Source organism: Ailuropoda melanoleuca, chromosome 5 (genome assembly GCF_002007445.2).
Source record: "Ailuropoda melanoleuca isolate Jingjing chromosome 5, ASM200744v2, whole genome shotgun sequence".
NCBI lineage: Eukaryota > Metazoa > Chordata > Mammalia > Carnivora > Ursidae > Ailuropoda > Ailuropoda melanoleuca.
In genome coordinates this window covers 59,464,902-59,477,248 of record NC_048222.1, presented here as the reverse complement: position 1 = coordinate 59,477,248, position 12,347 = coordinate 59,464,902, and the positions used below count along the sequence as shown (strand labels likewise).

The following is a 12,347-nucleotide window of genomic DNA, read 5'->3' as shown; positions in this document are numbered from 1 at the left end:
CAGTTATAAATAGGTCCTGGAGATGAAAAGTACAGCATTGGGACTACTGTAATAACATTGTATGGTGACAGACAGTGGCTACCTGTATCATGGTAAGTGCTGAGTAATGTATAGAATTGCTTGAAAGGTTCCAAATAGAAAAACAACTAACAAAGAAAAAATAAGTAGGAATATTGTAGATAAGATATCACCTTTGCTTAGCTTCTAGGCTGACTGAACAATATCTTCGCTCCATATAGGACCGTTGGATTCCAGTCATTTTATCTTGGAGACAAAAAGGAAGATATAATCTGAGAATTTAGGCTTACTTACTGAGAGCATACATTTACTACATTTGAAGAAAATATTTGAAAATGTCTTTAAACCACTGATCAAGAAGGAAGACCAACATAAAGGAAAATACAGAAAGGAAACAATGGTAAGTAATAAACCTTGAAATATAATTGAATTTAAATGATTATTAGGCTAAATGTATATTATGCCATACATTTGGTGTATATAAATGCCCAAAGAGGATAAACTATAAGCGTAATTCCTGTTGACTTGTTATAAAAATTGCTAAACTATCTCCACAAAATCTAAAAGCTGTCAGTGGGGTTAGAAGGAGGTGCCTACAATGAAAAGTGAAGTAAAAACATTAAAAATTCTCATGGGAAGAGGTGGTCAGAAGCAATGGTGAGAGAAAGAGAAGTATTCTGTGTGTCTTACTGGTACTGAGATAACAACTATTTGCTCTACTAGGTTATTCTTATTTTCTTATATTTGACTTGAAAATAAAGAATGGTAAGCATTAATGAGCTGGAAAAGTGTACAGTTAATAGAACATTGATAAAATCAGGAAAATACTGAAAAAATGATACAAAGATGAAAGAAATGAGTTAAGGATTTATTATATTAAATACTGGATGGAATCCTCTGTCTAGAAGACTGTCAGACTGACTTAAGAAAAACCGAGATATATACTTTTTGTAAGATAGATAAAGTCAGCAAATTTTTAAAAATTTTTGTTTAAAATCAATTACTTAACAAAGAATGTATTACTGGTTTCAGAGGAAGAGGTCAGTGATTCATCAGTCTTACATAATACCCCATGATCTTTACATCATATGCCCTCTTTAATGTCTATCACCCAGTTACCCTATCCCCCCTCCACTCTCCCCTAACTCTGTTTCTTTCCTATGATTAGGTCTCTTTTGTTTTGTCTCCATCTCTGATTTTGTCTTCTTTTATTTTTTCCTCTCTTCCCCTATGATCCTCTGTTTTGTTTCTTAAATTTCACATTTGAGTGAGATCCTATGATAATTTCCTTTCTCTGGTTGACCTATTTCACTTAGCATAATACCCTCTAGTTCCATCCATGTTATTGCAAATGGCAAGATTTCATTTTCGATGGCTGAGTAGTATTCTGTTGTATATACATACACCACATCTTCTTATTCATTGTTGATGGACACTGGGCTCTTTCCACAGTTGTGGACATTGATGCTATAAATATTGGGGTGCAGGTGCCTCTTCGGATCACTACATCTGTATCTTTGGGCTAAATACCCAGTAGTGCAGGGCAATTGGTGGGTCATAGTGTAGCTCTATTTTTAACTTTTTGAGGAATCTCCATACTGTTTTCCAGAATGGCTGCACCAGCTTGCATTCCCATGGACAGAATAAGATGGTTCCCCTTTCTCTGTATCCTTGCCCACATCTGTCGTTTTCTGACTTGTTAATTTTAGCCACTCTGGTGTGAGGTGGTATCTCATTGTGGTTTTGATTTGTATTTCCCTGCTGCCAAGTGATGAGATTTTTTTTTTTTTTATGTGTCTGTTGGCCATTTGGGTGTCGTCTTTGGAAAAATATCTGTTCATGTCTTCTACCCATATCTTGATTGGATTATTTGTTCTTTGGGTGTTGAGTTTGATAAGTTCTTTATAGATTTTGGACACTAGCCCTTTATCTCATATGTCATTTGCAAGTATCTTCTCCCATTCTGTTGGTTGTCTTTTGGTTTTGTTGACTGTTTCCTTTGCTGTGTAAAAGGTTTTTATCTTGATGATGTCCCAATAGTTCATTTTTGCCTTTGTTTCCCTTGCCTTGGAGATGTGTCGAGCAAGAAGTTGCTGTGGCCAAGGTTGAAGAGGTTGCTGCCTCTGTTCTCCTCTAGGATTTCGATGGATTTCTGTCCTACATTTAGGTCTTTCATCCATTTTGAGTTTATCTTTGTGTGTGGTGTAAGGAAATGTTCCAGTTTCATTCTTCTGCATGTGGCTGTCCAATTTTTCCAGCACCATTTGTTGAAGACACTGTCTTTTTCCCATTGGATATTCTTAACTGCTTTGCCGAAGATTAGTTGACCATAGAGTTGAGGGTCCTTTCCTCGGCTCTCTGTTCTGTTCCATTGATCTGTGTGTCTGTTTTTGTGCTAATGCCATACTGTCTTGATAATTACAGCTTTGTAATACAGTTTGAAGTCCAGAATTGTGATGCCACCAGCTTTGGTTTTCTTTTTCAACCCTCTTTAGGCTCTTCAGGGTCTTTTCTCTTTCCATACAGATTTTAGGACTTAGGATTCCAGCTCTGTGAAAAAAGTCGGTGGTATTTTGATAGGGATTGCATTGAATGTATAGATTGCTCTAGGTAGCATAGACATTTTCACAATATTTGTTCTTCCAGTCCACGAGCATGGAATATTTTTCCATTTTTGTGTCTTCCTCAATTTCTTTCATAAGCATGCTATAGTTTTCAAAGTACAGATCCTTTCCCTCTTTGGTTAGGTTTATTACTAGGGATCTTACAGTTTGGGGGTACAATTATAATGGGATCTCCCACTCCTTAATTTCTCTTTCTTCTGTCTCATTGTTAGTGTATAGAAATGCAACTGATTTCTGTGCATTGTTTTTATATCCTGCCACTTTGCTAAATTCCTGTATGAGTTCTAGCAATTTTGGGGTGGAGTCTTAAGGTTTTCCACATCTGCAAAGAGTGAGAGTTTGACGACTTCTTTGCTGATTCAGATGCCTTTTATTTCTTTTTGTTGCCTGATTGCTGTGGCTAGGACTTCTAGTACTATGATGAACAGTGGTGGTGATAGTGGACATCCCTGCCATGTTCCTGACCTTAGGGGAAAAGTGCTCAGTTTTTCCCCATTGAGAATGATATTTGCTGTGGGCTTTTCGTAGATGGCTTTTATGCTATTGAGGTACGTACCCTTTATCCCTACAATGTGGAGACTTTTAATCAAGAAAGAATGCTTTACTTTGTCAGATGCTTTTTCTGCATCTATTGAGAGGATCATATGGTTCTTGTCTTTATTTATGTACTGTATCACATTGATTTGAGGGTGTTGAACCATCCTTGCAGCTCAGGAATAAATCGCACTAGGCTGTGGTGAATAATCCTTTTAATGCACTTTTGGATCCCATTGGCTAGTATCTTGGTAGAATATTTGCATTCATATTCATCAGGGATATTGGTCTGTAATTCTTCTTTTTGGTGGGGTCTTTGTCTGGTTTGGGGATCAAGGTAATGCTAGCCTCATAGAAAGAGTTTGGAAGTTTTCCTTCATTTCTATTTTTTTGAAACAGCTTCAGAAGAGTAGGTATTAATTCTTTTGAAGTCACCAAATTTAAAAAAAAAGTCTTGGGCAAAGAGATTCCAAATATATTAATAATATAGTGTGATTCATGAAGCCATAAACCTGTATTATGGAACACATATTATAGAACGTATATAAATCAAAACATTATTAGAACTGGAAGAGCCAAACACAAATATATTTATAGAAGAAGACTGTTATATATAACTGGACAGATCTAAAATACAGTAAGGACAGAGCAACTAAATTGATTATTGTTAACTATTCCAAGATATGACATAACAGTGTTATTATCTGAAGACTGCTTCTCATAATTAAATCTTTGGTTTTATTTAAATTCTAGCTAGTTTACATACAGTGTATTAGTTGCAGGTGTACAATTAAGTGATACAACACTTACAGTCCCTGGTGCTCATCACAACACACTCCTTAATCCCCATCACCTATTTAACCCATCGCCCCACCCCTCTGGCAACCATCAGTTTCTTCTCTGTAGTTTAGACTATTTCTTGGTTTGTTCCCCTCTTTGGTTCTTAAATTCCACATGTGAGTGAAATCATATGGTTTTTGTCTTTCTGGTGACTTATTGCACTTAGTATAATATTCTCTAGCTCCATCCACATTGTTGGCAAGATGTCATTCTTTTTTATGGCTAATATTCCATGATATATGTGTGTGTGTGTGTGTGTGTGTGTGTGTGTATGTGTGTGTGTGTGTGTAATATATATATAAACCACATCTCCTTTTCCATTCATCAATTGATGGACACTGGGCTCTTTCCACAATTTGGCTATTGTAGATAATTCTGCTGAAACATCAGGGTGCATGTGTTCCCTCAAATAATATTTTTGTGTCCTTTGGGTAAATACCTAGCAGTGCAATTGCTGGGTCATAGGGTAGTTCTATTTTTAACTTTTTGAGGAACCCCCATACTGTTTTCCAGAGTGGCTGCACCATTGCTTTCCCACCAACAGTATAAGAGGGTTCCCCTTTTTCCTCATCCTTGCCAACATCTGTCATTTTCTGACTTTTTTTTTTAAGATTTTATTTATTTATTCAACAGAGTTAGAGACAGCCAGTGAGAGAGGGAACACAAGCAGGGGGAGTGGGAGAGGAAGAAGCAGGCTCACAGCAGAAGAGCCTGATGTGGGGCTCGATCCCACAACGCCGTGATCACGCCCTGAGCCGAAGGCAGATGCCCAACTGCTGTGCCACCCAGGCGCCCCCATTTTCTGACTTGTTAATTTTAGCCATTCTGACTGGTGTGAAGTTATATCTCATATTCTTGATCACACAAAGTTAGGAGATAGCCTAGTAAGATTATTACCTTGTAACTTCTTAAGTTATCAGCTGTTGAGAGAGAATCTACTTATTCATTCTTGGGAGGGAGTTCTCCAACTGTGTTTGAGTCTTTGCCTTAATTGTGTAGTTGAAATAATCTGAGAATAGTGACTGCAACATAGAAGAACGTACTGTCTATACCGCCTCACATTTGACTTACTATATCACTTTTAGAAGGTTCAAATCTTTTTTTTTTTTTTTTTAGATTCCAATTGTGAGGTCATAATGGTATTTGTTTTGTTTCACTTGCTTAATACCCTGAAGGTTAATCCGTGTTGTTGCAAATGGCAAGATCTCCTTTTTTATGACTGAATGATATTCCTCTGTGTGTGTGTGTGTGTGTGTGTGTTATAGATACAGATCACATTTTTTATTTGTTCATCCATCGATGGGCACACATTATTTCCATGTCTTGGTTATTGTAAATAAAGCTGTGATGAAGACTGGGGTGCAGATATCTCTTTGAGTTAGTGTTTTCATTTTCTTCATTAAATATCCTGAAGTGGAATTGTTGGACCATATGGTAATTCTGTTTTTAATTTTTTGAGGAAATTCCATACTGGTTTTCATAGTGGCTGCGTCAATTTACATTCTCATCAAGAGAGCACTTTTCTCCCCCATCCTTGGCAACACTTGTTATTTCTTGTCTTTTTCATAATAGCCATTCTGAAATGTGTGAGATGCTATATCATTGTGGTTTCAATTTGCATTTCCCTGATTGCTGATGTTGAGTACCTTTTCATGTACCTGTTGGCGATCTATGTCTTCTCTGGAAAAATATTTATTTAGATCCTCTACCTTTTAATTGGATTTTTTTTTGCTATTGAGTTGTATGAGTTCCTCATGTATTTTGAATATTAACCCCTTATCAGATACATGATTTGCAAATATATTCTCCCATTTAGTAGGTTTGATTTACTTTTCATTTTGTTGATGGTTTCCTTTGTTATACAGAAGCTTTAAAGTTTGATATAGTTCCACCTGTTTGTTTTTAGTTCTGTTGCTTTTCCTTTGGTATACTTCCAAACACTCATTGCCAATACTGATACTAAGGAGCTTACTGTCTCTTTCCTTCTAGATGTGTTATGGTTTCAGGTCTCAAGGTCAAATCTAATCATTTTGAGTTGACTTTTATGTATGATGCAGGATAGCGGTTCATTTGTTTATATATGGTTGTCCAGTTTCCCTAGCACAATTTATTGAAGGGACTGTCCTTTCCCCATTGTATATTCTTGCCTCTTTTATCATAAGCTAATTGACCCGATATGCATGGGATTATTTCTGGGCTCTATTCTGTTCCATTGATCTATGCATTGTTTTTATGCCAGTGCCATACTGTTTTATAACTCTGGCTTCATAATATAGTTTGAAATCAGGAAGTGTGATGCCTCCAGATTTGTTCTTTTTTCTAAAGATCACTTTGGTTATTCAGGGTCTATTGTGGTTCTGCTTCCGTGAAAATGCCATTGGAATTTTGATAGGAATTGCTTTGAATCTGTAGATGGTTTTGGGTAAACATTTTAACAATATTAAATCTAATGCATGACCATGAGATATCTTTCCATTTGTATATTCTTCAGTGTCTTTCATCAGTGTTTTACAGTTTTCAGTGTTCAGGTCTTTCCTCTCCTCAGTTAAATTTATTCCTAAATATTTTATTTTTTTCGATGCAATTGTGAATGAGATTTTAATTTTTGAATTAATTTCTTAATCCTTTTTGATAGTTCATTCCTAGTTTATAGAAATGGAACTGACTTTGTATATTGAGTTTTGTATCCTGCAACATTAGCAAATTTATTCATTCATCCTGTTTTTGTGGAGTCTTCGGGATTTTCTATATATAATGTTATCTGCCAGTAGGGACAGCTGGTACCTCTTTCTTTCCAATTTGGATCTTTTCTATGTTAAATAAGAATGGTGAGAGTGGGCATTATTTTCTTGTTCCTGATCTTGGAGGAAAAGCTTTCAGTTTTTCACCATTGAGTATGATGTTAGCTGTGGGCCTGTCATATATGTTCGTTTTTACGTTAAAGTATATTCCCTCCATATCCAGTTTAAGTTTTTTGTCAAATGTGTTTTCAGTCAGTTGAGATGTTCATGTGATGTTAATCCTTTATTTTGTTAATGTAGTGTATCACAGTGGTTGATTTACAAATGTTGAACCATCCTTATATCCTTGAGATCCCAGTTGGTCGTGGTGTATGATCCTTTTAATAGTGAATCTGTTAATACTTTTTTCAGAATTTTTGCCTCTATGTTCATCAGGGATATTGGCCTATAATTTTTTTTGTGGCATCCTTATCTGGTTTTGATATTAGGGTAATTCTGGCCTTTAAAATGAGTTTGGAAGTGTTTTTTCATCTTCTTTTGTATGGAAGAGTTTGAAAAGATTTTGTGTTAATTCTTCTTGAAATGTTTGGTAGAATTTACTAGTGAAGCCATCTGGTCCTAGGCTTTTGTTGTTTGGGAGGATTTCAGTTACTGATTTAATCTTCTTACTAGTCGATTGGTCTGTTCAGATTTATATTTCTTTGATTAGGTTGTATTTTTCTAGGAATTTATCCATTTCTTCTAGGGTATCCAGTTTGTAGGTGTATAATTGTTCATAATAGTTTGTTATGATCCTTTGTATTTCTTGGTATCAGTTGTAACATCTCTTTTATTTCTGGTTGTATTTGTGTCCTCTCTTTTTTTTTCTTGGTAAGTGTAGCTAAAAGTTTGTCAATATTGTATTTTTCAAAAAACCAGATCTTAGTTTTATTGATCTATTGTTTGTTAGTCTTTATTTGATATTTATTTCTTCTGTGGTGTTGTTATTTCCTTCCTTCTACTAATTTGGGGCTTAGTTTGTTCTTCTTTTTCTAGTTCCTTAAGTTGTAAATTTAGATTATTTGAGATCTTCTTAATTTTTTGATGTAGACATTTATTGTTATGAACTTCCCTCTTAAAACTCCTTTTGCTGCATCCCATAAGTTTTGGTATGTTGCATTTCCATTTTTGTTTGTCTCAAGATATTTTTAAAATTTTTCTGTTGATTTCTTCTTTGACCATTGGTTGCTCAGTAGCCTATTGTCTAATCCCCATTATTTGTGAATTTGGGAGATACATATCTGAACGAAATGGTTTCTGAGGAGTTCTAGCAATTCTTGGAAATAAGAAGTTGAAGAAGCTCATTCAATCATGTGGGGGAAATTTGAATACATTTATAATGGCATTTACAGGGCCATCACTGTGTCCCAATATCTAATAAATTACTTCTAGCACGACTTCGAATTGGGAGAAAGTAGCCAACATTACAGGATTAATGGGAGAAATGTTCACCCAGTTTAAACAAAACCTAAGTGGCTCAGTAATACCACCCATGTTTGCTTTTTCTTCTACTCTGATTTCCCTTTACCCCTTCACATGAATAAGGTTTCTATGGTGAGTATGGATATTTATAAAGCAGTTTCCAGTTGAAGATTAATGCTTAATCTATCTTGTCTCTCAAACCAAAGTCAGAGGATCATTGTTTTAAACTGTATGGTGACTAACATAATATAATAAAAAAATATTAAAGAAAAACAAACAACTAACTCTTTCTCTTTCATAGACACAAATGAGGTGAAACTCTCATTCTAGTCTGGGCTTGGATAATATGATCATCTCTTCTCTGCTCATGTTATCACTTTATGTCTATAGCCTATGAAAAATTTAGGTGATATTGCCATTAAGGTAAAGTAGGAAGCATTCCGATCCAGACCTGTGTCTAGTTTGAATTCATGATTCATTTTCAGTCAATTAATATGCCTTACTCTTAAAGTGACTTGATCAAGCTAAAACAGAGGTATCATTTGTCTGTAGGATCATTTGGAGGAAAAGTAGAGACAATGAAGTGAGTCCATAATAACATAATAACATGGCTAACCTCAAATGAGATTACACTATTCTTTTTTTTTAAATATTCTTAAAATTTATTTGAGAGAGAGCGCGTGAGAGGAGGGGAGGGAGAAGCAGGCTCCCCGCTGAGGGAGCCTGCTTCAGGGCTTGATACCAAGACCCTGGGATCATGACCTGAGCTGAAGGCACCTTAACCAATCAATCCATCCAGGTGCCCCAGGATTATAGTAATTCTTCCAAGGAAAAAAATCCCCAGGCCCTGCAAATATGAAGTAGGTATTAGAACATACAGAGACAAGACCAGATTGTCAACATTTCAGGTATCTGGACTTAATTCAGAAGAGTTTCTTGTGTTTTAAAATCCACCTGTACTCTAAATATTATGATTATCCCATCTATAAGACCACCTCATCTTTAGGCAAAAATTTTAATTCTCTGGAGTTGCTTCCACAAGGCACTTCTATTAGTGCTATTTGTACCACCCTCCATCTTAAGATATAGCAAGTCAACCATACACATAGAGATGACCTCAGAGAGTCTGCTATCTCCTATTAGAGTCTCACCCTCTTGCCCACAGGAAGATTTTCAAAGATGTCTGAATCATTTTTATCAAGAGACCTCCAAAATGCAGCCAGTAGTTTTAGTATCCTTCTTTTCTTCATGGTAGGAAACACTGTAAGCTTCTTCCATAAGGTCAAGGAGAACAAGGTCACAGTCTCTGGCCAACAATGAGTGGCCTTTGATGAGAAGATATGCTGACAGCATCAGAGCTGGTCCCATTTGGGAAACAGGATAAATCCTAGACTGTAAGCAAGTCAAACTAGTGCACTTCTGCCTAGTTTTCCTTCCATGTCTCACACCCTGTTATACCAGTATCTCTTCTATTAGCTCTTCAGCCTGTCTCAGCCAATCACAGATAAATTATATAGGCCATTCTCAGATGCCAAGTGCAAGAGGCTAGAGAACCATGTAAAATGGAAGGTATAGAAGCTTCAGAGAGTACTGTTGGAGACTTATAACCCAATTTAATCAAACCTTTAGTGGTATCTTTGTCAGAAACACCATTAGGCCTCAAATAGCAAGTGATGGGGAAGAAAAGATATTTTGACACATTCTATCTTAAATCCAGATTGTTCAGTATCAACATGAATGATATCACTGTGAAGGGGGTAAAAATTTGTTGTTAGGAGCAAAAAAAAATCCTATTTGTGTATAAAGTGCACATGTGCGTGTACACACATATACACACACAATTCATAAACACACAAATTCATACACACACAATTCATAAACAGGTACACAGTATGTATGTAATATCATGTTTTTACTGGGAGACAATTAGGAAAAGTGTCCAAAAAATGTTCCTTGGGGAAAGATAATGATAAAAAAGGTTAAGAAACACTGATTTATATTGTAGTGATTTTAAAAAATAATAGTAGTAATTATAATACATATAGCATAAAATTCACCTTTTTTAGGTGAAGTTTCTAAAGTGATGTCAGCATAAATAGTCAAAATGATATGTACTTGTTTATTCACATAAGAAAATAAGTTGTAAGTATGAAAGAGAATAGATCTGTTCAACTAAAAAGAGGCGTTGTGCGTGATGGTTAGTCTGTGTGGGAGTTTAACTGGATCAGAGTTCTGGTTTTGGCACAGACCATATGAGTGACTTTGAGCAATTTACCTTTCTAAGATTCTCCTGTAAAACTGAAATTTCTTTTTTATTGATGTAGAATTGACATAAACATTATATTGGTTTCAGGTAGCACTTTATTTTTTATTACTGTGTAATATTTCGTTGCATGAATATACTATATTTATCCATTCCTCATTGGATAGATATTGGGTTGTTTCACTTTGGCGTTATAAAGAATGCAGCTATAACCATTTTTGTACATGTTTTGGTGTTGTGGACTTATGTTCTCATTTCTCTTGGATACATAGGTAAGAGTGGAATAAATGGGTCATATTGATCTTGTATACTGGAACTAACTGTACTGACTTAAACTAGTGGGTTCCTTAGGATTTCTCATATACAAGATACTATCATCTACAACTAGAGATAGTTTTACATCTTTTCTTTCCAGTCTGGATGCTTTTTATTTTCTTTTCCAATTTGCCTTGGCTATAACCTCCAGTATGATGTTGAATAAAAGTAGTAACAACAGACATTCTTGGCTCATTCCTGAGCTTAGGAAAAAGTATTCAGTCTTTTACTATGAAGTGTGATGTTAGCTGGGAGTTTTTCATAGATGCCCTTTATCAGGTTGTGTAAGTGCCGTTCTCAGAATGTTGAATGTTTTTATCATGAAAGCATAGTGCATTTTACCAGATGAATTTTTCTGTGTCTGTTGTTAATGTAGTTTTGTCCTTAATCTACCAATGCCATGTATTGCAATTTATCCATTTCTCAGATGTTAAATGAACCTTGCATTCCTGGGATAAATCCCATTTGGTCATGGTGTATAGTTCCCTTTATACATTTCTATATTCGGTGTGCTAGTCGTTTTATTAAGGACTTTGTGTTTATATTCATGAGCAGTATCAGTATGTAGTTTGATTTTCTTGCAATTTTTAATTCTGGTTATCAATGTACTACTGGACTACTACAATGAATTAGTATTTGCCATACGTCCCCCCCCCCCCAGTTTCATCAGTGAAGGCACCTGGTTCTAGGCTTTTCTTTATGGAAAGTTGTTCTTGGCGTTTTGGCAATTTACTTCTTTTGATTCAAGTATTCAATGTGTTATGTTAGTTTCAGGTCTACAATATAATGATTCAAAGATTCTATACATTACTCAGTGCTCAGCAACCATAAGTGTACTCTTTATTCCCTTGATCTGTTTCATCCTTTCCCCTACTCATATTTCCTCTGGCAACAACCAGTTTATTCTCTAGAAGGAGTTTGTTTTTTGTTTTATTTTTCTCTCTTTTCTTTTATTTGTTCTATTTCTTAAATTCCACATGAGTGGAATCATATGGTTTTTGTCTTTCTCTGACTTATTTCACTTAGCATTTTATCCTCTAGTCCACCCATTTTCTTGCAAATGGAAATAATTCATTCTTTTTTATGGCTGAGTAATATTCCATTGTGTGTGTGTATGTGTGTGTTGCTATATTATAAATATATATATCCATTCATCTATTGTTAGACATTTGGATTGCTTCTGCTTCCATATCTTGGCTCTTCTAAATAATGCTGCAGTAAACATAGGGGTACACATACCTTTTCCAAATAGGGTTTTGTTTTCTTTGGTAAATACCCAGTAATGGAATTACTGGTTATATGGTGATTCTATTTTTTATTTTTTTGAGGAACTTCCATACTGTTTTCCACAGTTGGGTGCACCAGTTTACTATCCCACCAACAGTCTACAAAGGTTCCTTTTTTCCACATTCTCATCAACATTTCTTATTTCTTTATTTTTGATTTTAGCCATTCTGACAGGTGTGAGGCGATTGTCTCATTGTGTTTTTTTTTTTTTAATTTTATTTTATTATATTGTGTTAATCACCATACAGTACATCCCCAGATTCC

General features: G+C 35.4%; 1 long non-coding RNA gene across 1 annotated transcript in view; it reads left to right on the top strand.

The window, feature by feature from the left end:
• The first annotated feature begins 249 nt into the window (after positions 1-249).
• The window catches only part of LOC117802241, an 80,115-nt gene continuing 68,017 nt past the window's right edge, over positions 250-12,347 (top strand). Inside the window, exon 1 of the long non-coding RNA XR_004625310.1 lies at positions 250-418. This is a non-coding gene — a long non-coding RNA (uncharacterized LOC117802241). The remainder of the gene's footprint in view (positions 419-12,347) is intronic.